This window comes from Arachis stenosperma, chromosome 4 (genome assembly GCF_014773155.1).
Source record: "Arachis stenosperma cultivar V10309 chromosome 4, arast.V10309.gnm1.PFL2, whole genome shotgun sequence".
In the NCBI taxonomy this organism is placed as follows: domain Eukaryota; kingdom Viridiplantae; phylum Streptophyta; class Magnoliopsida; order Fabales; family Fabaceae; genus Arachis; species Arachis stenosperma.
Window position 1 is genome coordinate 51,119,844 of NC_080380.1, and position 24,941 is coordinate 51,144,784.

Here is a 24,941-nt window from a genome sequence, read left to right on the forward strand (position 1 = left end):
AATGCCTGTCCCTAGTGGCTGATGATATCATCTTGTCGGTTATAGAGCCAACCCGACAAGTCCTGGTAGCTAACCATTGGACTGTCCCTCTGTCACGCATCCCCAACTCGAGTTATACTCATCATAAACTTGATCATAATCATGATCTATATCCATCACCTTCACTGGTGAATATTTACGGGGGCGAGCTCATCCGGGTTTTTCACAGTGCCCGGCCACACTTACGACATAGGGTCAACAGAGTATCAAGTCTCAACCTGGAGCACGTGGTGGCTAGCCACTGCTACTACCCAAGGAAACTCGTATCTCAGATAGTGGAAGTGCAAATCTCAATTATCAATAATTCAGCATATACATGCATGAATTCTCATCCATGGATCAACATCCATATCAGCCATCCGGCTCACGGTTCAGTCCAGAACCAGCCAATATTCATATCATACACAGCCATTCCGGCTCACGGTTAAATCCATAACCAGCCACCCGGCTCACGGTTAAATCCATAACCAGCCGTTTCATTAATAATTACAGCCTTTCGGCCCATGGCATAACAAGCACTTCCACCACCATCCTCCGCATCTCACATAATCATCTTTGATCCTCATTGATCATTCATTTTTCCCTTGCTTCACTCGCAAGTTACCTCATTCACTAGTCCCTTTTTAATAGCTAGGCATGCCATAATGATTTAAGACATAAATGGTGAGATCGGAGGCTTAGAAGTATGAGATTTGGCTTTTAAAACTCAAAAATCAACTTTGGGATGAAAACAGGGCCACGCGTACGCGCACTCCACGCGCACGCGTGGATGGCCTCAAAAACTCATCGACGCGCAAGCGTCATGCACGCTAACGCGTGGATTCAAAATTTGCCAATCGACGCGCACGCGTCAACCACGCGTACGCGTGGGTGTTCTCGTGCCCCAGGCACAACACTGGCACAGTTCTGGCACAACTCTCTGGAAAATGGCTGGGCATTGGGTGCAGCACAATCGGCGCCGCCGCGCACATCACGCGCACGCGTGGATGGCACTTTTCGGAAGAACGGCGCGTACGCGCCAAGTGCGCCCACGCGCAAGGGGTAATTCTGCTAAAAAATTTTCTAAGTTAAAAGCTGCAGAATTCACAGATTTAAACCCCAATCTTCCAACGGACATAACTTCCTCATTTTAAATTGTTTTTCACCCGTTCTTCGAACGGCATGGACATCCCAGATCCAATTTCATTTCTAAACAGATTTGGTACAAAATAGAGATCCGTAGTCCAAGTTATGTTCCACCAAAGTATGCCCAAAAACAATATTTTCATACAAAACCACCAAGTGCCATTTTCAAAGCAAGCCATTTTTCAACTCTTGTCAAAATCAATCAAAACATGCCAATTTCATTCCTTTTCTTTGAAATCAATCAAAATATATCAAATTCAACATCAAGCCTCCTCAACTCACACATTGACACTTTACCACAATTTACCAAAATCACTATCTCATCATTTTAACCCACTTCACCCAAGTGGCTCAAACTCAAACATATTGACATATCATATACTCTTCCTCATGCCAATTCTCAACAACACCAATTCCAATAAATCATCATTGTACACAATTAATATCGTACTCACCATCAACATGGTTCAACCCACAATTCAACCATAACCAATTATCAAGCATATATCATAACATGCATATTTCTCATACATCATACCACCAAGGCATCAATAATAATCATCACATATATGAAAACATCATATATATCAACCATTCAACAACATCAACCATTCAATGCCTATCTTAGGGCCTCTAGCCTAAGTATTTCCTACCACATTACATATTAGATACAGGAAACCGAAACCATACCTTAGCCGATTTCCCAAGCTCAACCGGAGCACTTCCAAACCACTTATCCACAAGCTCTCAAGGCCTCAAAACCTCCAAGAACAGATTTTTCACCACCAAATCCCTTCTTAAGCTTTCCAAAATTACCAATCAAGCTCCAATATTCACATATACACAATGTAAGCCACAATCATCATACCCATACACAACATTTCAAAACCCAAACATCATAAAATCACAAATTACACTAGGGTTGAGAATCTTACCACACCCAAGGTCCAAGGAGACAAGATTAACCTTCTCCTTCAAGAGAGTTGGGTCCTATAACATCAAAGAGCCCCAAATCTCAACATTTTTGCTCATAAAACTCGAAAATAAGGCTGGAATTTCGAAGAGCAAAACGTGGATTACCTCAAGATTAATTGTACGGGTTTTGTAGAGCTCTCCGCGGTGAACGCGTGGCCGTAAACGGAGCGGCAATCGGAGCTCTAGATCAAAAGTTATGGTGGTTTGAAGATCAAGTAAGAGAAAGAAGTTTGAGAGAGTGTTCTTCCCCCATTTCCTCTCTTTTCAGCGTGTTTTTGAGTGTTGTGAGGAGAGAGAGTGCTGAAAACTAGGGTTTTGGTTTAGTTATGTTGGGCCAAGGGCCCACTTTGGGTCCGGTTGGCCCGGTTGGCCCGGTTTGGCCCGTTCGGTCCAATCTTGGTCCGAATTCTATAAAATTGGTACCGAAATTCTCGTCTCAGTCTCCTCTATCACATTTAGCCATAAAAATCACATTTTAGGCTTTCTTGAATAAATTCTCATTTATGGGTTAATTAGCCGTTAATTAACCGGGTTTTACATTCTACCCACCTAATTGGGAATTTTACCCACAAAATTCAAATGTAATTACCTGGGAATAAATGTGGATAATCCGTTCGCATTTCTGACTCAAGTTCCAAAGTGTGTTCCTCAACACCGCCTCGACTCCATGCCACCTTGACTAATGAAACCTCTTTTCCACGCAACTGTTTGATACTAGTATCATCAATTCTGACCGGAGCTACTAGAAGTGTCAAATCTTCCCTTAACTGAACCGACTCAGGTTCTAACACATGGCTAGCATCAGGAGTGTACTTCCGAAGCTGCGACACGTGAAACACGTCATGCAGGTTCGAAAGATGAGGTGGCAGAGCCATCCGATACGCCATCGGTCCAATCCTCTCCAGTATCTGAAATGGACCAATGTATCGAGGATTCAACTTCTTTGCCTTAATCGCCCTACCTACTCCTGTAGTCGGAGTAACCTTAAGGAAAACATGATCTCCTTCCTCAAATTCTAAGGGCTTTCGCCTCTGATCGGCGTAACTCTTTTGACGACTCTGCGCCGTAAGCATCCTATCTCAGATTTTCTTGACTTGTTCAGTGGTCTCAGCTATCATTTCCGGCCCCAACAAGCTTTTCTCTCCAGCTTCATACCAACATAGCGGAGATTGACATTTTTTCCCATACAAGGCCTCATACGGAGCCATTCCAATGCTCGCATGATAACTATTATTGTATGCAAACTCCACTAATGGCATATACCGATCCCAACTTGCCGGTTGGTCCAAAACACAAGCTCTCAACATATCCTCTAGTGTTTGGATCGTCCTCTCGGATTGACCATCTGTTTGAGAATGGTAAGCCGTGCTCAAGCTTATTCGGGTTCCAAAAGCTTTCTGAAATGCACCCCAAAACATTAAAGTGAAACGAGGATCTCTATCAGAGATTATAGTAGCAGGTACACCATGAAGTCTCACAATCTCCTTTATGTACAACCGTGCTAGCTCCTCCAGGGTGTAAGTCATACGAATAGGTAAAAAGTGAGCTGACTTCGTCAGTCGGTCCACAATCACCCAGATAGCATCAAAACCAGCCCTAGTCCTTGGCAATCCCGACACAAAGTCCATTGCAATACTTTTCCACTTCCATTGTGGAATCTCTAAGGGTTGTAACATTCCGGAAGGTCTTTGATGTTCAATCTTTACCTTTTGACAAGTTAAGCACTTTGAAACATATTCCGCCACATCATTCTTCATACTCGGCCACCAAAACATCGCCTTTAAATCATGGTACATCTTAGTACTTCCCGGGTGAATGGAGAATCCGCTCTTGTGTGCCTCCTTTAAAATATCTTGCCTCAAAGTGCCAACATTCGGCACAATGATCCTACCCTTGAACCTCCATAACCCATCTTTTTCTTCCGACACTCTCCACTGTTTTCCTTGCTCAATGGCCGGTAACACCTTCCATAACGCTTCATCATTTTGATGAGCCTTTAGGAGTTCGGACTTAAAGTCACTTGAGACTTCTAATCGGCTCAAACACAAAGTTCCGGATACTTCTCGAGCACCAATTTTCAGACTCTCGAATCCCTTGAGCAACTTCTCCTCTTGAAGCATCGTCCAAGCCGTATATAATGACTTCCGACTTAACGCATCTGCCACTACGTTCGCCTTTCCCGGATGGTAACGCAACTCAAAGTCGTAGTCTTTCAACAATTCCATCTACCTTCTCTGCCTCATATTAAGCTCTTTCTGATCAAAGAGATACTTCAAGCTCTTATGATCAGAGAAAACTTGGAACTTAACCCCATAGAGATAATGCCTCCACACCTTCAAGGCAAACACAACCGCAGCGAGTTCCAAATCATGCGTAGGATAACTAACTTCATGAGGTCTCAACTGTCGTGAGGCATACGCCACCACATTATGGTGCTGCATCAGCACGCACCCTAGACCCTTCAATGAGGCATCACAATACACCTCAAATGGCTCATTCGGCTCGGGTAACACTAACACAGGTGCAGTGGTCAACTTTTTCTTCAATGCCTGAAAGCTCTCCTCGCACTCAGGAGTCCAAACAAACGGAGTGTCTTTGCGGGTTAACTTTGTCATTGGCAAAGCTATCTGTGAAAAGCCCTTGATAAACCTTCGGTAATAGCCAGCTAAGCCCAGAAAACTCCTTATCTCCGTTACGGTAGTTGGTTGTTTCCAATCCATCACCGCCTCCACCTTAGTTGGATCTACTGCTATTCCCTTCTTACTCACCATGTGGCCCAAAAACTTCACCTCACTTTTCCAAAACTCACACTTAGACAGTTTTGCATAAAGTTTCTTCTCCTTTAGAATTTGCAACACGGTCCTCAAGTGTTTTGCATGCTCTTCTTCAGTCTTGGAATAAATCAGTATGTCATCAATGAAGACAACAACGAATTTATCCATAAACGGACGGAAAACTCTATTCATGTAATCCATAAACACTGCAGGAGCGTTCGTCAACCCAAAGGACATTACAGTGTACTCGTAATGACCATATCGAGTCCTGAAAGCGGTCTTAGGGATATCCTCACCCCTCACCCTTATCTGGTGATAACCGGATCGTAAATCGATCTTGGAGAAAACTCCAGCTCCTTGCAACTGATCCATGAGATCATCAATTCTCGGTAGTGGGTACTTATTCTTGATTGTAACCTTGTTCAACTGCCTGTAATCCACACAGAGCCGCATACTCCCATCTTTCTTCTTCACCAGTAGCACTGGAGCCCCCCACGGAGAGACACTTGATCGTATAAAATTCTTTCCCAACAAATCCTCTAACTGAGACTTCAGCTCGTTCATCTCTAACGGTGACATCCTATAAGGAGCACTTGAGATTGGTCCCGCCCCGGGCACCAACTCAATAGCAAACTCAACCTCTCGGTTAGGTGGAAACTCATCAATATCATCGGGAAATACTTCCGGAAACTCACACACAACAGGAATCTGTTCCAACCTTTGATCATCACCCGAAACACCCGCGGTTAACAACATGATACCCTGACATTCGGTTCCGGAACAGTTCACCATCATCGAATTCAAGTAATAATTATTCACCACGACTGGCCCTTCTGTATCTTCTGGCATAAAGTACACCGACTTTGTAGAACAATCTAGCAGAACATGGTTCTTAGATAACCAGTCCAATCCCAAGATAAGATCAAGACCGATCATCGGCAAGCAGACTAAATTATGAACAAAATCACGCTGCTTGAACCTAAAGGAAACTTCCAGGCATCCTAGCCTAGTTACCGTGGCTTCATGGGTAGCATTGTACACTCTTAGATCATAACCTAAGGTTACAATCTTCAACCCTAACTCATGGGCTTTCTCAAATGCAATGAATGAATGCGATGCTCCCGAATCAAATAAAGCATTTAAAGTTTGACCAGCCATTTCACAGTTACCTCTAATGAGTGTCTCGGATCCCTCAGCACCTATAGCTGAAGTGGTGAACACCCGACCAGTCAGTTGTGCCTTCCCAGCACCTTGTTTCTGCCTCTCCGGACAACTTGCGGCTTTATGCCCCGCCTTTCCACAATTGTAGCACAAACCCCATCCGGCCTTGCATGGTGCTCCCGGATGGTGACTTCCACACCTAGTACAAGCTTGATCATTCTGAGGTTGCTTCCCAAACTTCTTCCCTTGGAAATTGTTGTTGTTGTTGGGCCTCCTGAAAGAGCTTCCTCTCTTGAAAGATGGACCTCTAGGTGCAAAGCTCTTCCCTCGGTTCTGTGGGAATGAACCTTTGTGACTCCCTTTCTCAGCGGTTGCCCTTTTCACACACTCTTCAGCAACCCTACACTTGTTCACTAATTCGGAAAAAGTCCTAATCTCCATTGGTCTCACTGAACTGAAGATATCACTCCGGAGTCCTCCTTCATACTTAACACACTTCCATTCCTCATATTCCACCGGAGTCCCTTGGCACATACGAGAGAACCTGAACAGCTCCTCAAACTTGTCAGTATACTCTGATATGGACATAGTACCCTGCTTCAGTTGTAACAATTCAAGTTCCTTAGCCGTCCTAGCAGAAGTCGGAAAGTACTTCTTATAGAACTCTTCTTGAAAGACATTCCAGGTGATATAGTCATCACCCTGCTGTAGAAGACGCCAATGCGACGCTTCACCGGTGAGCATATAAGTGGCAAACTCGACACGCTGCCCTTCAGGTACCACTTGTGCTTGCAGTGCTCGCTCCATAGCCTGAAACCATGTATCAGCCTCAGTTGGGCTAGTAGTTCCTTTGAACTTAGGCGGATTAACCTTCAAAAAGTTTGCTAGTGTCATCGGGCTCTGAACTCCACCTCCATCATTACCATGGTTGTTCATCTGTTGACCAAGAGCCTCAGCAGTGGCTTGCATAGCAGCAGCCATGTTCTCCAACGCAGCCATAAAGTTCACCGGGTCATTAGGGTTATTCTCCAGCGCACGAGCATTCGTACAACCTCTCGCACTACCTCTACCGCGTCCACGAGGCGCCATCTGGTTCCTATACACACCAAAACATCGATATTAAGTTGATCAGTCTCAATATCGGAAGTCTAGTGCTTCAAAGTCCCAAATGCATGCTCATGAACGTTTATGCCAATTATATCAAGCAGATATACTAATAGCACATAACACACATACAGAGAATGCACAGAAGCATAGTCAGTCCACCCCTCAGGCTCTACAGGAATGAACTGCTCTGATACCATAATGTAACACCCTACCATACAGAGTCTTATGCTTAAGTCATAATTCAGAGATGGCAAGGTATTACGACCTCTAAAATAAAAATTTAGTACGTATAGTAGTATGAATGATTGATTATAACTAGGAGCCTTTGTAGAAAAAGGGGTAAACAAAAAAAATCGCAACTCAAAAGCGCAACACTCCGATAGATAACGTAACGAACAAGGATAACCACGCGAGATTATATATATACAAAGGAGTGTCAAAAACAGGAATATCAAGACTCAAAATTCGGCTGCGAAGAAAACCGGTCCGAGCATAGCAATATATACATATGATAAAATAAGGAAAACCCTAAAGGAAACCCAAAGGGACACAAATACATAAAACCTATTCTCCAAAATCTCCCATAAGAGGAGTCATCACAGTTTGTATTATTTAATGGAGATAAGAGTATCTAAGAAAATCATATATACCAAAACATAGCCCCGAGAACAAAGGATCTTCGCAACTCTAGAAGTCTCCAGCATGCCTCAGCGGGAAACCACACGTCCTGCATCTGAAAACCACAAAATTCGCATGGGTGAGAACCAGAGGTCCCCAGCATGGTAACAGCTTCCACATATATAATACATAATAATAGAGGAAAGCCAAAGGCAATCCTAGAACTTCCTCCAGATAATATCAAAGCTTATAAACAAGCTAAACCATATAAGGGCATCTGACTAAAGATTCTTCAGTCTAACTAGTACTTCCCTTTCCAATTCCTTCAAACCTCCCAACCACCAACAGAAGTATAATGTAGCAAACACAGTTATATCAAACAAGGAATATACAAATAGGAACAGATAAGGCATTTAGACAATTAGCAAGTAATATGCAGTCAAATAGGCAATCTCAAACAATTCATAGAGTATGCATATGATGAATGCCTGTCCCTAGTGGCTGATGATATCATCTTGTCGGTTATAGAGCCAACCCGACAAGTCCTGGTAGCTAACCATTGGCCTGTCCCTCTGTCACGCATCCCCAACTCGAGTTATACTCATCATAAACTTGATCATAATCATGATCTATATCCATCACCTTCACTGGTGAATATTTACGGGGGTGAGCTCATCCGGGTCTTTCACAGTGCCCGGCCACACTTACGACATAGGGTCAACAGAGTATCAAGTCTCAACCTGGAGCACGTGGTGGCTAGCCACTGCTACTACCCAGGGAAACTCGTATCTCAGATAGTGGAAGTGCAAATCTCAATTATCAATAATTCAGCATATACATGCATGAATTCTCATCCATGGATCAACATCCATATCAGCCATCCGGCTCACGGTTCAGTCCAGAACCAGCCAATATTCATATCATACACAGCCATTCTGGCTCACGGTTAAATCCATAACCAGTCACCCGGCTCACCGTTAAATCCATAACCAGCCGTTTCATTAATAATTACAGCCTTTCGGCCCATGGCATAACAAGCACTTCCACCACCATCCTCCGCATCTCACATAATCATCTTTGATCCTCATTGATCATTCATTTTTTCCTTGCTTCACTCGCAAGTTACCTCATTCACTAGTCCCTTGTTAATAGCTAGGCATGTCATAATGATTTAAGACATAAATGGTGAGATCGGAGGCTTAGAAGTATGAGATTTGGCTTTTAAAACTCAAAAATCAACTTTGGGATGAAAACAGGGCCACGCGTACGCGCACTCCACGCGCACGCGTGGATGGCCTCAAAAACTCATCGACGCGCAAGCGTCATGCACGCTAACGCGTGGATTCAAAATTTGCCAATCGACGTGCACGCGTCAACCACGCGTACGCGTGGGTGTTCTCGTGCCCCAGGCACAACACTGGCACAGTTCTGGCATAACTCTCTGGAAAATGGCTGGGCATTGGGTGCAGCACAATCGGCACGGCCGCGCACATCACGCGCACGCGTGGATGGCACTTTTCGGAAGAACGGCGCGTACGCGCCAAGTGCGCCCACGCGCAAGGGGTCATTCTGCTAAAAAATTTTCTAAGTTAAAAGCTGCAGAATTCACAGATTTAAACCCTAATCTTCCAACGGACATAACTTCCTCATTTTAAATTGTTTTTCACCCGTTCTTCGAACGACATGGAAATCCCAGATCCAATTTTATTTCTAAATAGATTTGGTACAAAACAGAGATCCGTAGTCCAAGTTATGTTCCGCCAAAGTATGCCCAAAAACCATATTTTCATACAAAACCACCAAGTTCCATTTTCAAAGCAAGCCATTTTTCAACTCTTTTCAAAATCAATCAAAACATGCCAATTTCATTCCTTTTCTTTGAAATCAATCAAAATATATCAAATTCAACATCAAGCCTCCTCAACTCACACATTGACACTTTACCACAATTTACCAAAATCACTATCTCATCATTTTAACCCACTTCACCCAAGTGGCTCAAACTCAAATATATTGACATATCATATACTCTTCCTCATGCCAATTCTCAACAACACCAATTCCAATAAATCATCATTGTACACAATTAATATCGTACTCACCATCAACATGGTTCAACCCACAATTCAACCATAACCAATTATCAAGCATATATCATAACATGCATATTTCTCATACATCATACTACCAAGGCATCAATAATAATCATCACATATATGACCACATCATATATATCAACCATTCAACAACATCAACCATTCAATGCCTATCTTAGGGCCTCTAGCCTAAGTATTTCCTACCACATTACATATTAGATACAGGAAACCGAAACCATACCTTAGCCGATTTTCCAAGCTCAACCGGAGCACTTCCAAACTACTTATCCACAAGCTCTCAAGGCCTCAAAACCTCCAAGAACAGATTTTTCACCACCAAATCCCTTCTTAAGCTTTCCAAAATTACCAATCAAGCTCCAATATTTACATATACACAACCTAAGCCACAATCATCATACCCATACACAACATTTCAAAACCCAAACATCATAAAATCACAAATTACACTAGGGTTGAGAATCTTACCACACCCAAGGTCCAAGGAGACAAGATTAACCTTCTCCTTCAAGAGAGTTGGGTCCTATAACATCAAAGAGCCCAAAATCTCAACATTTTTACTCATAAAACTCGAAAACAAGGCTGGAATTTCGAAGAGAAAAACGTGGCTTACCTCAAGATTAATTGTATGGATTTTGTAGAGCTCTTCGCGGTGAACGCGTGGCCGCAAACGGAGCGGCAATCGGAGCTCTAGATCAAAAGTTATGGTGGTTTGAAGATCAAGTGAGAGAAAGAAGTTTGAGAGAGTGTTCTTCCCCCATTTCCTCTCTTTTCAGCGTGTTTTTGAGTGTTGTGAGGAGAGAGAGTGCTGAAAACAAGGGTTTTGGTTTAGTTATGTTGGGTCAAGGGCCCACTTTGGGTCCGGTTGCCCGGTTGGCCCGGTTTGGCCCGTTCGGTCCAATCTTGGTCCGAATTCTATAAAATTGGTACCGAAATTCTCATCTCAGTCTCCTCTATCACATTTAGCCATAAAATCACATTTTAGGCTTTCTAGAATAAATTCTCATTTATGGGTTAATTAGCCGTTAATTAACCGGGTTTTACAGATAGTAGTATTGTGCCGTTTGCTAAGGGCGTTGTTTTTATAGTTAATGATTTTGTCCCGCTCATAGTTTGAATTCTAAAAGTTGGAAAGACGAAGGAAATTTGTAAGAAAAAAGATTCATATGACAAGCATGGATCAACTGCCGTAAGGCAATTTATCTTTTATATCTTCTTATGACAATTTTAAAACCTGTCTATTGAGACCATGTTGATTGGTTCTCATCCCTCTATATCTTAATATCTTTCAGAAAACGAACAAGAAAGCCTTTACAGAAATTATTAAATATTGGACGTGTATCACTTTATTCTCTTAGAGTGAATTTGAATTTAGTTATTTTTTTTTGTTGTTATTTTAGAATTCATTCTTTTATGAGAGATAGAAAATTGTATTATTTGTTATATGTATACAAATATGTATATAAAAATATATTTGATGTATTTTATTCATGACAATAAATATAAATGTTTGAGTTATAATAATTATTGAGTACCTTGTAATAATTGAAATATGAAATGTATATTGGTATGTATAAAAAAAAATGCCCTTTTTTAAGCTTAATTTTTAAAGGCTCGTATTGATAAATAAGTAATACAGTGGGTAGTTATTAATAATTATTTAAATTATTTTTTAAAATTAATAATTATTTAAATTATTTTTTAATTTAAATCAGTAATTATTCCTGTATCTGAATTTTTTAAATATGACTATCCAATTAAAACATTTGTTAATATGCGATTCAATCTAAATAGTAACTAAATATATCGATTTTTATTTTTTAAATTAGTCTAAATTAAATTATTAATATTTTTTATTATTTTCAAAAATTATATTTTTATATTTATAAAAATTATATTTTCATATTTATAAATACACATATCTCATTTATAGTATAAACAAAATAAATATAAATGTATCTCGTTTATGTTGTAAATGAGATATGTGTATTTTTTTAAACTCTATATATCTCGTTTGTAAATAAGATAAAGTCAAATAAAATCGTGTGTTATTTCGTTGACACCGCAAACAAAATATGTAACGAAACTTAAAAATATAAATAGTATCTAAAATACTTATTTCAATAAATAAATTAATTAACATATTTATTTTAAAAAATTCTATAATGTATTTGTATAGTGGTTAGGGTTATATTTGTTAAATGAATAAATTTATCTGATTAAAAATATATGTGAATGAATTTGTAATTTTTTATTTTTTTAATTTATATATTTTTTCTCTCTTTATCTGATTCTCCTTTGGTAAAAGTATGTATCTACTTATTTTTTTAGAAAAAATGAAGAACTGCTTATTTTCTACTTCTGTTTGTTTTAGAAGTACAAATAAATTATTCAAAAAAATAAAATAATTAAATTGTTTTAATATATTTTTTTATCTTAGAATTACAAACAAATGAGTCTATTGTATTATATACCAGCAATTCAATTTTCTAAAATTATCGACAACCGAAAGATAGAGACTAGAGGCTATTATTTAAAATTGCAAATTGCATACATGTTATTTTTTATATGTGAATTTGCTAATGAATTCAGGTACAAAATATACTTAATATACTTTATTTAACATTAGAACTGAATTGGTGTAATTACTCATTATTCTATGAAATTTAATTAAAGTAAAATCAGAATCTTCTTACATTCATAAAAATTATCGAAATTATTATATTTTCTTAAGTGATATAGAATAAAGTATAGAAATTCTAATACACTTTATTTATGCCGAAGACTACATATATGAAATGTAAATGTGGAGGATCACAGAGATAGATATTCTCAATTTTTCTTTTAAGATTGTAAAGTATGATTTTTTTATTAATTTTATAAATAGATAAAAAAATGAGAAAATAAAATTGAAATGTTAGAGATTACACTTTATTTTTTTAATTGAAAAAAAATTGAGAAGATTCATTCTCGAGGATTAACATCTAGACTGTGTTTGATTTTGAGAACATGATAAGATAAGACACTGAGAATAAGACACAATGGACAGAGACATAAAAATTAGTGTTCTTGTATTTTATTTGGTGATAAACTAAAACAAATTATAAAAGTCAAATTTATTCTTTTTTTTTCATTAAAAAAATTTGAGAAAAATATAATTATAAAAATTCAACAAGAATAATGAAAAGAAATAAAATATAAGTTATTTCTTTTGTTAGTGTCTCTGTCTTTTCTGTTAGGATGGACACAAAATACACTAATTCAGTATCTTTGGACATAATATCTCTGTCCATGTCTCATCTACCAAATACGATTTTGTCTCTTTGTGTTCCTGTTTCAGAATCCCGTGTCTGTAAACAAACGCAGCCTATAGATAGTCCAATGAACAAAGACATCTATTATACTTCACTAATTTTACAATCAAAATATATCATATGTCACTCTCTTATTACAATTAAAAACAAATATTTTCCTCCAAAATTAAAGAATTCTCTCTTTCTCTCTCTCCCTTTCTTTAGCTCTCATATATATCATTATTACTGACTAATTATAAATTTGACAATCAAAATATGTAACCTCATGATACACTGCAAGAAAAATACTGAGAACCGGCAGAATTACCATCGAATTTAGCAGTGACAATTACTGTTGGAATTAGCGTCAGATTTAGCGACGGGTTTGATGAGATATTCTTCATGTCAAATGATTACTGGCGGATAGCGGCTTTTGACGATAAAACCGCCGGTAACTTCTAGCGAAAAACTACCACAAATAGGCTCCAACTGTAGTGTCGGATTTACAGTAAGAAAAATTCGACGGTAATCGCGTTTAATGGAAAATATCCACCGGTAAATCCGACGGTAATTGTGCCTTAAATTGGAACCACGAATCCCTCCCTCTTCATTTTGAATTCGTTTTCTCTCTCTCACCTTCGTCTCTCTTTCTTTCTTTCTCTCTCTCTCTCTCTCTCTCTCTTTACACTCTCACCTCTCAATCTCTCTCTAGCCACTGCTGCCACTACAAAGGCCGCCGCCGTTGCTCCAACTGCCTCTGTTGCCGCTGTTGCCCTGCCCTCTTATTTTCTTCTTCACTCTTCTTCCCACCCTCTTCACCGAATCACAGAACCCTTGGGCAACCATAACCTACCCTTCTGCCACCACCATAGCACGCTCGCCGCAGCTAGCTTCTTCGTCATCTCTTCTCTCTAATTCCATCCCTTCTCTCTCCATTTCCTTCGTGGTTGAAATAAAATAGGGCACCCCTGTTCGAGCTACTCCAGCCCTGTTTTCCCATCATTTTCGGTGAGTCATTGCCGTCAGTGCCACCTACTTTAGTGGTTGGCCTCCACTACTAGTCCAACCCATCTCTCCTTCCCTTCTGCCCTGGTGTAGTTCTTTGCTTATAAGTTTTTGCCCTTTTTTCTTTTAATTTCTGTTAAGTTAGATTAGTTTTATTTAGTTAGTTTGATTTTGTTAATTAGTTTAGTTAGATTAGTTATTGTTAGTTGATTATAGGTGGCTAGGTTAGGATAATTTGCTTTAGATTATTAAGTTCTGATTGTTGCTGTTAAAAATATTTGAATTGACTTGATGTATGATGGATTAATTGCTGTTAATTTGTTATTTTATTGTTTAATTATTTCAAGTGAATGCTATATTTGTTGGTTTTTAATTTGTTAATTATTTCTGTTTTTTATTGGTAATACCATGCTAAACTTACATAAACTTTGAGCATGGATACATGCACACCACTTGTTATAAGAGTGCCTCTAAGAGTTTTAATTTAGCTTTTGGTCAATTCACAAATCAATGCTCATTTTCACATTCTTATTATTTTTATGCATTGAAACCTAATTTTGCTTTTTGTTTTTTCCCATACGTATACGTATAGTGATCCCATGCATGTTTGTTATATGGTGGTGTACTTGCATAAATATCTTCATGATAAGCTAATAACGTAACAAGTTGAAAGAACACTTGACATAAAAATTAATGACTCAGTTTGAAAAATTAGAATGCTATGAGAAATTGTTATAATGCTTTAAAAGTTAGAATACTTTTATTGTCTATATGCTGTGACTCAAGCTTTATTAATATAATTACTGTGTTGTGTGTATTAGAATGCCTTCAGAGTGGGAGATTTTAAAATTATGATTTCGAAATTGTTATAATTAATTCTTTTCAAAATTATATGTATATATTCATTTTGGTTCTTATGAAAGAAAATATGTTGTTAATATATTCGCTGTACATACATGATGACAGGCAGCAGAGGTAGGTCGAGTGGGACACGTGGTCATGGTAGAGGGTGGGCTTCAACCGAATCCCCCAAGGCTGCCTAGTCATCGCTCTCTATCCTGTCTACCTCGTTCACCCTTGTGACGTCACAAGCGGGTCCATCAGACCAGCAATTTATCATGGTCCCTAACACGAACTGAGGCCTCTTTCTGCTAGGCCTCCTGCAGATGCATTGACCCTGTCGACAAAGCCTGCGGTGGGTGATACCTATAAGAACCGAACTAAATCGACCGCTTAGATAAAATAACACAATAATTTCATTGCCTGAAATAGGTTTGAAAAATTAGACATTTTAATTTAAAAATTTGACGGTGAGATTTGAATTCAGTGAATTTTTCTAAGTGGAAAAATGTAAATTTTTATGGAAAATTGCATAAAAATGCATACCAGTAAATTAGCCGACAGTACCAGTTTAAGTCTGTCCGGTATTGTATGAGAGAAATAAAATTGTAGAAAAACTTAGGAAAATATTTAGAATTAAAAAACGGGTACTAATTCAAAAGGTATTGGCCCAAAATTGGGCCAAATAGACCAAAAATATTAACAGGTTGGACCGAGTCCAAGTTGGGCTCAAGCCCAACATATATAAGAGTGTAAATGAGGCCATTTCAGCCTCGTAACTCCACAAATTGAAAACCTAGCAGCTACTAAGTGAGACGAGAATAAGAGAGTTTTTACTATTCACCATCAACATCTTTTAATCATAACTTGAGCTTCAGTGCTCTGATTTTTGAGCTGTTTGTGGCCACACGAAGCTCTTGTCGAGCCTGTCATTTCTAGGTAAACAAAGTAGGTAAAATCTAAAAACTCACACTCTAGTTTTCTGCCCTATATCAAAACTTGAAAATGGCTTTTGGGTTTTGAGTTTCTTTGTGATTTTGTTGTTTAGGTGTAATCTAGCTTGGATGATTAGTGGATTTCATCCCAAGATTCATGGGACAAGATAAGATTTTGCTAAACCCTTGTGTTTAGTTGATATTGTGAACCTTGTGTTAATGTTGGGTATATTATATAAAATTATATTGATTTGGTATTGTATGGAATGGATTTGACAAATTGAAGTGCTTGCTAATTTGGACTAGGTGGCTGGAAATTGTGGATCTTGTTGGAGACTTGAAGGCTCGTGAAAGAGGGTTTTGGTGGAATTTGTGTGAATTGGGAATCAGCCGAGGTATAGTTTCAGTTTTCTCTATGTAATATGTAATGTTTTGTGAACCTTAGGCTAATGGACCTTAGGATAAGTTTGAATTGTTGATGATGTATGATGATAATTGATGATTGTGATGATTTTAATGAATTATGATGGTGATTATTGATTGTTGATGATATTAGATGACGATTGTGAGTTTTAATGATGATTGAATTGAGGAATGAGATTTTGATGGAATGTCTAATGAATGATGATGTTGATAAGAATGTAAGACAGTTTGTGAGGATTGAATGATGTTGATAGCTATGTGATTGAGGAATGGTTGGAGAGTATTTATTATAGATATTTGAGTTGTTTTGAATTGGTTTGATTTTGAAGTTTTGGAAACTAGAGAATTTTGTTAAGTTTTGTAAAAATCTTGTTTTTGATGAATTTTTATGGGACATGAATTGGCATCTGGACTCTCAATTTGGATGAAACTTAATTTAAATGAAAATTGGATCCGAGAGCTTTAAGATGTTCGAAGAATAGGCGGAAAATGTTTTAAATCATAAAAGTTATGCACGTTTGAAGTTTGGTGTAAAAATCTAAAATTCTATAGCTTTAAAAATTTTCTAAATCTGATAAGGCCTGCGTACGTGGACCTGTGCACGTGAGGCGAGCATTGGCCATCGCCAAGTGCACTCACGTACATAAACACTGGCATTTTAACACACAATGCATACGAGAAGGAGGTGTCGCATATGCGACCGCCCATTATTGCAACCTTGTGTACGCGGACGGGGGGCTTGCATACACGAGATCCCTGTTTTGCTAAAAACTTGTTTTTCTTCACTTTAAAGGTTCTTCTAGCTCTCCAAACTTCTCTAGCTTATATTTAAGACTTCTAACTAGTAATTAGACTTTGAGGCAATTGATGGTGAGTTAAATGACTTAAGAATTAGATATTTCTGTTATGAGTTTAGAAGACGGAGACTTAGATTTCTGAAGTACTGTGGATGGACTCGTTGGGTAAATTGGGAGAGTACTATATTTTGTGTGAATTTGAGGACTTGAGAGTTTGATGGTTATTGATGAACGGGGACCTTTGAAAGGAATGATAAACTTGTTGGATATTGAAAGTGTACCAGGAACTATATTCTTGGGACGATAGTATGTAGGGAATTATATCCCTGGAATAAATTATGATGATATATTCTGCTGGTAAGTTGCTATGCGCCTAAGACAAGGGCAGTGGTGAATTCCACTTGTCGAGGTCACGGCGCCGACGTAAGGATGATGGTTAATCATGTTTAAGTTCAGATGTGAGGGTTGGGGTGGTATCTCGCTCGCATAATCTTCTCTGCCACAAGAGTGAGCTAGGCACTATATCCCTAGGTTACGCATGTGAGTGAGCCGGGCACTATATCCATGGGTCAATAGTGAGCAGGGAACTATATCGCTGGGTGCACTTGATAGTGAACATGGCATTATATCCCTGGCCGTGGCAGAAAGGCTACATCTGAAAGGATGTGTCGTGTCGCAACTTATAACCGACAAATGTGATATCACAGCCAAATAGGACAGACATCCTTTATATACATTTTTTATATGTTTGTTTGCTTTGCTTAACTTCAGTATGCCTAAATGAATCACATGCCTACTTGCTATTTTTTTTACTTGTTGTATATGTATATCTCTTGTGCTTTACTTGTTTGCATTAACTGTGTTTTCTTCTGGGATTGAGGAGGTTCGGTAGGTGGTAGTGATGGGATCGCATGGAGGTTAGGCTAGCGAAGACTGTGGAATAGCGATGTTATGTTAGTTAGAATTTCCATAACATAGATGAAATTTTTATGGTTTAAGTTACTTTAAGTTTGAATCTTATGCTTGATGCAAATTTCTAGGATCTCCTTTGGCATTCCGGAACCTTATATTTTATATATTGGGCATTATTACTATACTGAGAACCTCCGATTCTCATACCATATGTTGTTGTTGTTTTTCAAATACAGGTCGCAACCCACTTATGTCAGTTGCAAATTGGTGACAGAGCGGAGGATGGCTTCACTTTATTTTGTTTCTGTTTTACTTTTGTATAATTATAATTTTGTTGCCTTAAAGGCTTTTGTTTAAAACTTCGAGAGATAGGATATAAAACTCTGATGTATTTCTTGATTCGTCAGCCTAAACTCTACAAGCTGTGACTAGTTTCTTTTGTATATCATATATATTTTTACCTTGTTTATTTATTAGCTACTGCCTTGTATGTTGGAGCTTTAATGCAAGGTTGTATATTTATATGTTCTGCTCTTATCTTTTCCATGCGTTTAGTTATCGTGTGTGAATGCTTCGCACTTTGTAATCCTGCTTTATACGACTTTGAGCTTTTATTCCTTCATTGGGCTTCAAGTATTATTAATTCTTTCCATACACACACACACACACACACACACACAGATATATATATATATATATATATATATATATATATATATATCTTTAGAACTGTCGTGGCACTTTGTTATCCTTTGCTTTATGGCTAGAGGTAAGGCTTAGGGTGATAGGGTGTTACATTTAGTGGTATCAGAGCGGTTCGACCTCGTGATCCTAAGGGATGGACCGATTGTGCTTCATTACATGCTCTGGGTTGTTTGATTTTTTCGTGCTATTTATGATATCTGTTTGATATGCATAACATGCTTGTTTGTAAGTACTTGATACGTGGTCAGGAGGACATTTTCGTCATCTTGGAGCTAAGGGACGGAATGATAATCTTGCCATATTTAAGGATCTGAATTCTAGAAGAATTGTGCCATGCCAGTCTTGGACATCAAGAAGACCAAGAGTCCGTCTCAAAAATAGTGGTGCTGAAAGGACAACAATTCATAAGGCCCATTGGGCTAAGTCAGGACAGCAAGAAGCCCAATAATGCTTTTTCAAATTCAATGAGAGGCATAATTAATTATTAACTTTCAAATTTTTAGGCATTTAAGTTTGTTTGTTTTGTTGTTAGAGTTTGTTGAAAGATTTGAATTACTCCTGATTTGCTTAGTAGTATTTTTAGGGATTTTAAATTTAAATCAAATATGATCTAATCTAATAAGATCAAATCTGATTTAAATTAGTTTTCCTATCTTTAAGATTTTAAATTTTAAATCAAATCTGATCTAATCCAATAAGATCAAATCTGATTTAAATTAGTTATCTTATCTTTTGGTGTGTTTGTTAGGGGTCTATTTAAACACCTTTGGTGAGACAATTTGGAATAACTTTGATGAATAAATTTCAGTTGCTTTTAAGCAGTTTTTATTGTGTGAGAAGTGAGGTGAGTGATTTGCTTCGCTTGCTGCATGGAGAAAATTGAGTGATTCAATTTTCATCCCTCTGATCTAGGTTATCAAGGACAGGTTCTTTGAAGGTCTAGTAGGGAAAACCCTTCCAGTGACCTAGTTTGCTAAGAACAGGTTTCTTAGAGGTCTAGTAGGAAAAAACCCCCCTCTTTATCTATCCTCTTGTTTTTTTTCCTTATCAGTACTTTTTGGGATAATTGAAGCACTGGGCTTGGGATATTGAGACTGATCACCTTGATATCGATTATTTTGTGTGGACAAAAAAACCTAAATGGTGCCTTACAACTAAGGTCAGTCACGTACATGAGGAGAGAGTGAGAGTAATCAGTCAGCTGACAACCAAACTGAGTTTATGGTGGCAATGACTAACTTAGCCAATGCGATGCAAGCGAGCACCACTGCGAATACTCAAGCAATGGAGAGAATGGGACACAGAAATGGGAATGGAACTGGAGAAGGGACTGGAAACAACTTAGCGGCTGGACTGATGACTCGAGCTTATTTTTTGAAGGTTAACCACTAACTTTCAAAGGGTTGACGGATCCTACTGAAGCTGATAACTGGTTCTAAGCCATGGAGCATGCGTTGCAAGCTCATCATGTTTCAGAAAACCAGTTCATGGAGTTTGCAGCCTATCAGTTGTTGTGTGAGGCTCAACACTTGTGGCAAGGATAATGCCAACTGCTGCAACTTCAGAATGCAAATATCTCTTGGGATGTATTATAGACAACCTTTTATAAGAATTATTTTCCAGAGTCCATGAGGGAGGGTAGAGTGTTGGAACTCATGCAACTGAAGCAAGGGTTTATGACGGTAGCCGAGTACACTAGCAAGTTTGAAGAGCTTTGCAGGTTTTCGAGGATTTGTCAGGGTGCCCTTGAATCTTACGAAGCTAAGGTTGGAAATGCATCAAATAACAAGGAGGGCTCTAGGATGATATTATGACTGTTGTGACTCTGATGGAGATAAGGAGGTTTTCGGAATTAGTGAACAAGGCGAGGGTTGTCGAGGATTGTGCCCAGAAGGTAGCTGAGGTGAGAGGAAACTAAGGTCATACCAACAATCAATGTTGTAGAGGGTACCTTGCATCGAGGGGACAAAATTTTAAATGAGATGGACATGCTCTTCAGCATCTTTAAAGACAAGGGAACTTTGGAAGAAACAACAATGCCCAGTTTCACCCGGTAAAAGGGAGTGGTCGATGCTACACTTGTGGAATGCCTGGACACATTGTTAAGGACTGCCATCATGAAAGAAACCAAGACGTGGGACGAAATCAACAACCAGGCTGAGTGTTTGCTATGTATGCGAGAGGGGCGACGGATTCGAATACTCTGATGAGAGGTAAATGTAGTTGGCAGAACTTAGAACTTAATATTGGTAAGCGTATAAAACTTGGCAAAGAATGTTACTAATACCAAAGTTTAGCTTAGTTTTTCTTATGGAGTCTCGCCCTTAGGACTGGTAGAACTCAAAGTTATGATGGAGGAGCCAATGGAGAAGGAAACTTTTGATGGATATAGCTGAACGATTTGGATTCTTAATGACAACACAATCAGAGTGACGCAGTAGAAGATGTGTGGGAACTCAAATTAGAGATGGAAATGGCTACTGTCATTCGTTTTTTGACGATTTAAATTTTGGGGACTAAACTCCTAATTAGGAGGAAAAATGTAAGAACCAAAACTAAATTAACCGCTTAGATAAAATAAAACAATAATTTAATTGTCCAGAATAGGTTCAAAAAATTAGACATCTTAAATTTTAAAATTTTACGTTGAGATTTAAATTCAGTGAATTTTTCTGAGTGGGAAGATGTAATTTTCTGTGAAAAATTGTGTAAAAAGGAGTACTGACAAATTTGTCGGTAATACCGGCTTAAGTCTGTCCGGTACTGTGTGAGAGTAATAAAAATTATAGAGAAACCTAGAAAAATATTTAGAATTGAAAACCGGACACTAATTCTAGAGGTTTTGGCCTAAAAGTGGGCCAAACAGACCAAAAACACTAACAAGTTGGATCGGACCCAAGTAGACCTAAGCCCTACATATATATGAGTGTAAATGAGGCCATTTCAGCATCATAACTCCACAAATTGAAAACCTAGTAGCTGCTAAGTGAGAGGAGAAGAAGAGAGTTTTTACTATTCACTATTACCATCTTTTGATAATACCTTGAGCTACGGTGCTCCAATTCGTGTGTCATTTACGGCCACACAAAGCTCTCACCAAGCTCGTCATTTCTAGCCAATAGGTAAAAAATCAAAACTCATTCTCCAGTTCTCTGCCCTATATCAAAACTCAAAAATGGCTTTTGGATTTTGAGTTTCTTTGTGATTTTGTTGTTTTGGTGTAATCTAGCTTGGGTGATTAGTGGGTTTCACCCCAAGATTCATAGGACGAGGTAAGATTTTACTAAACCCTTGTGTTAATGTTGCGTATATTATATGAAATTAGATTGATATAGTATTGTATGGAGTGGATGACAAGTTGAAGTGCTTGCTAATTTGGACTGGGTAGCTAAAAAATGTGGATCTTGTTGGAGACTTGAAGGCTTGTGAAAGAGGGTTTTGGTAGAATTTGTGCATATGGGAATTGGCGAAGGCATGATTTTGGTTTTTTCTTCGTAATATATAATGTTTCGTGAACCTTAGGCTAGTGGACTTTAGGATAAGTTTGATTTTTGTTGATGATGCATGATGATAATTGATGATTGTGATGATTTTGATGAATTATGGTGGTGATTGTTGATTATATTGGATGATGATTGTGAGTTTTAATGATGATTGAATTGAGAAATTAGAATTTGATGGAATGTCTAATGAGTGATGATATTTTGTGATGATTATGTTGATAAGAACCTAAGGAAGTTTGTGAGGGTTGAATGATGTTGATAGCTATGTGATTGAGGAATGGTTGGAGAGTGTTTATTATGTATATTTGGGTTGTTTTGGGAATGTTTGAATTGGTTTGGTTTTGAAATTTTGGAAACTAGAGAACTTTGTTAAGTTTTGTAAAAACCTTATTTTTAAATAAATTTTACGGGACATAACTTGGCCTTCGGACTCTCAATTTGGATGAAACTTGATTTAAATGAAACCTGGGTCCTAGAGCTTTATGAAGTTTGAAGAATGGATAGAAAATATTTTAAAACGAAAAAGTTATGTGCGTTTGAAGTTCGGTGCAAAAATCTAAAATTTTGTAGATTTAAAATTTTTCTAAGTCTGATAAGGCATGCATATGCGGAGTTGTGCATGCGACGCGAGCATTAGCAATTTCCAGGTGCTCTTGCATACGCGAACACTGTCATGCGTACGCGATCATGTGATTTTGAGGCATGCGTATGCAAAATTTTAACACACGACGTGGGGTTTCCCTTCAAGTTGGTACTCTTGCGTATGCAAAGGAGGTGTCACGTACGCGACCACCCATTTTCGCAACCTTGTGTTCACAGACAGAGGGCTTGCGTACGCGAGACCCCTCTTTTGCTGAATACTTTTTTTTCTTCACTTTAAAGGTTCTTCTAGCTTTCCAAACTTCTTTAACTTATATTTAAGACTCCTAACTAGTAATTAGATTTTGAGGCTATTGAGTGTGAGTTAAATGACTTAAGAATCAAATATTTCTATTATGAGTTTGGAAGACGTAGACTTAGGTTTCTGAAGCACTGTGGATGGAATTGTTGGGTAAATTGGTGGAGTACTATATTTTGTGATGAATTTGAGGACTTGAGAGTTGATGATGGTTATCGATGTATTGGGAACTTTGAAAGGAATAATGAACTTGTTGGATATTGAAAGTGTGTTAGGCACTATATCCTTGGGACGATAGTGTGTAGGACACTATATCCCTAGAATAAATTACGATGATATATTGTGTTGGTAAGTTGCTATGCACCTCGAGCAAGGGCGGTGGTGAATTCCGCTTGTCGAAGTGGTGGCACTGGCATAAGAACGGTGGTTAATCCCGCTTACATTCAGATGTTAGGGTTGTGGTGGTATCCTGCTCGCATAACCTTCTCTACCACTAGAGTGAGCCGGGCACTAGATCCCTGGGTTACGCATGCGAGTGAGCTGGGCACTATATCCACGGGTCAATAGTGAGTAGGGCACTATATCCCTGAATGTACTTAATAGTGAGCAAGGCACTATATCCCTGGGCGTGGCGGAAAGGCTACATCCAAAAGGATGTGTCGGGTGGCAACTTATGACCGACAAATGTGATATCACAGTCAAATAGGACAAACATCCTTCATATGCATTTTTTATATGTTTGTTTGCTTTGCTTAACTTCAGTATGCCTAAATGAATCACATGCCTACTTGCTATTTGTTTTACTTGTATATGTATATCACTTGTGCTTTACTTGTTTGCATTAATTGTGTTTTCTTCTGGGATTGAGGAGGTTCGGTAGGCGGTGGCGATGTGATCGTATAGAGGTTAGGCTAATGAAGGCTGTGGGACAGTGGTGTTATGTTAGTTAGAAATCCCATAAGATAGATGACCCTTTTATGGTTTACGTTACTTTAAGTTTGAATCTTATGTTTGATGCAAAGTTCTAAGATTGCCTTTGGTGTCCCGAGACCTTATATCTTATATATTGGGCAATGTTACCATACTGAGAGGCTCCGGTTCTCATACCATACGTTGTTATTGTTTTTCAGATGTAGGTCGCAAACCCACCTATATGAGTTGCAGATTGGTGATAGAGCGGAGGATGGCTTCACTTTATTTTGTTTCTGTTTTACTTTTGTTGTAGTTATTCTCTCATCTTTTGTACAACTATAACTTTGTTGCCTTAGAGGCTTTTGTTTAAAACTTCGAGCGATAGGAGTAAGCCTTGTATAGAACTCGTATGTATTTCTTGACTAGTCAGCCTAAACTCCACAGGCTGTGACTATTTTCTTTTGTATATCATATATATATATTTTTACCTTGTTTATTTATTAGCTACTCCCTGGTATCTTGGGGCTTTAATGCAAGGTTGTACATTTATTTGTTCTGTTCTTATCTTGCCTACGCATTTAGTTATCGTGTGTGAATGCTTTGCGCTTTGTAATTCCTCTTTATGAGACTTTGAGCTTTTATTCCTTCATCAAGCTTCTAGTATGATTATTTCTTTCCATATATATATATATATATATATATATATATATATATATATAATGTATGAGCTTTACAATTGTCATGACACTTTGTTATCATTTGCTTTATGCCTTGAGGTGAGGCTTAGGGTGATAGGGTGTTACAA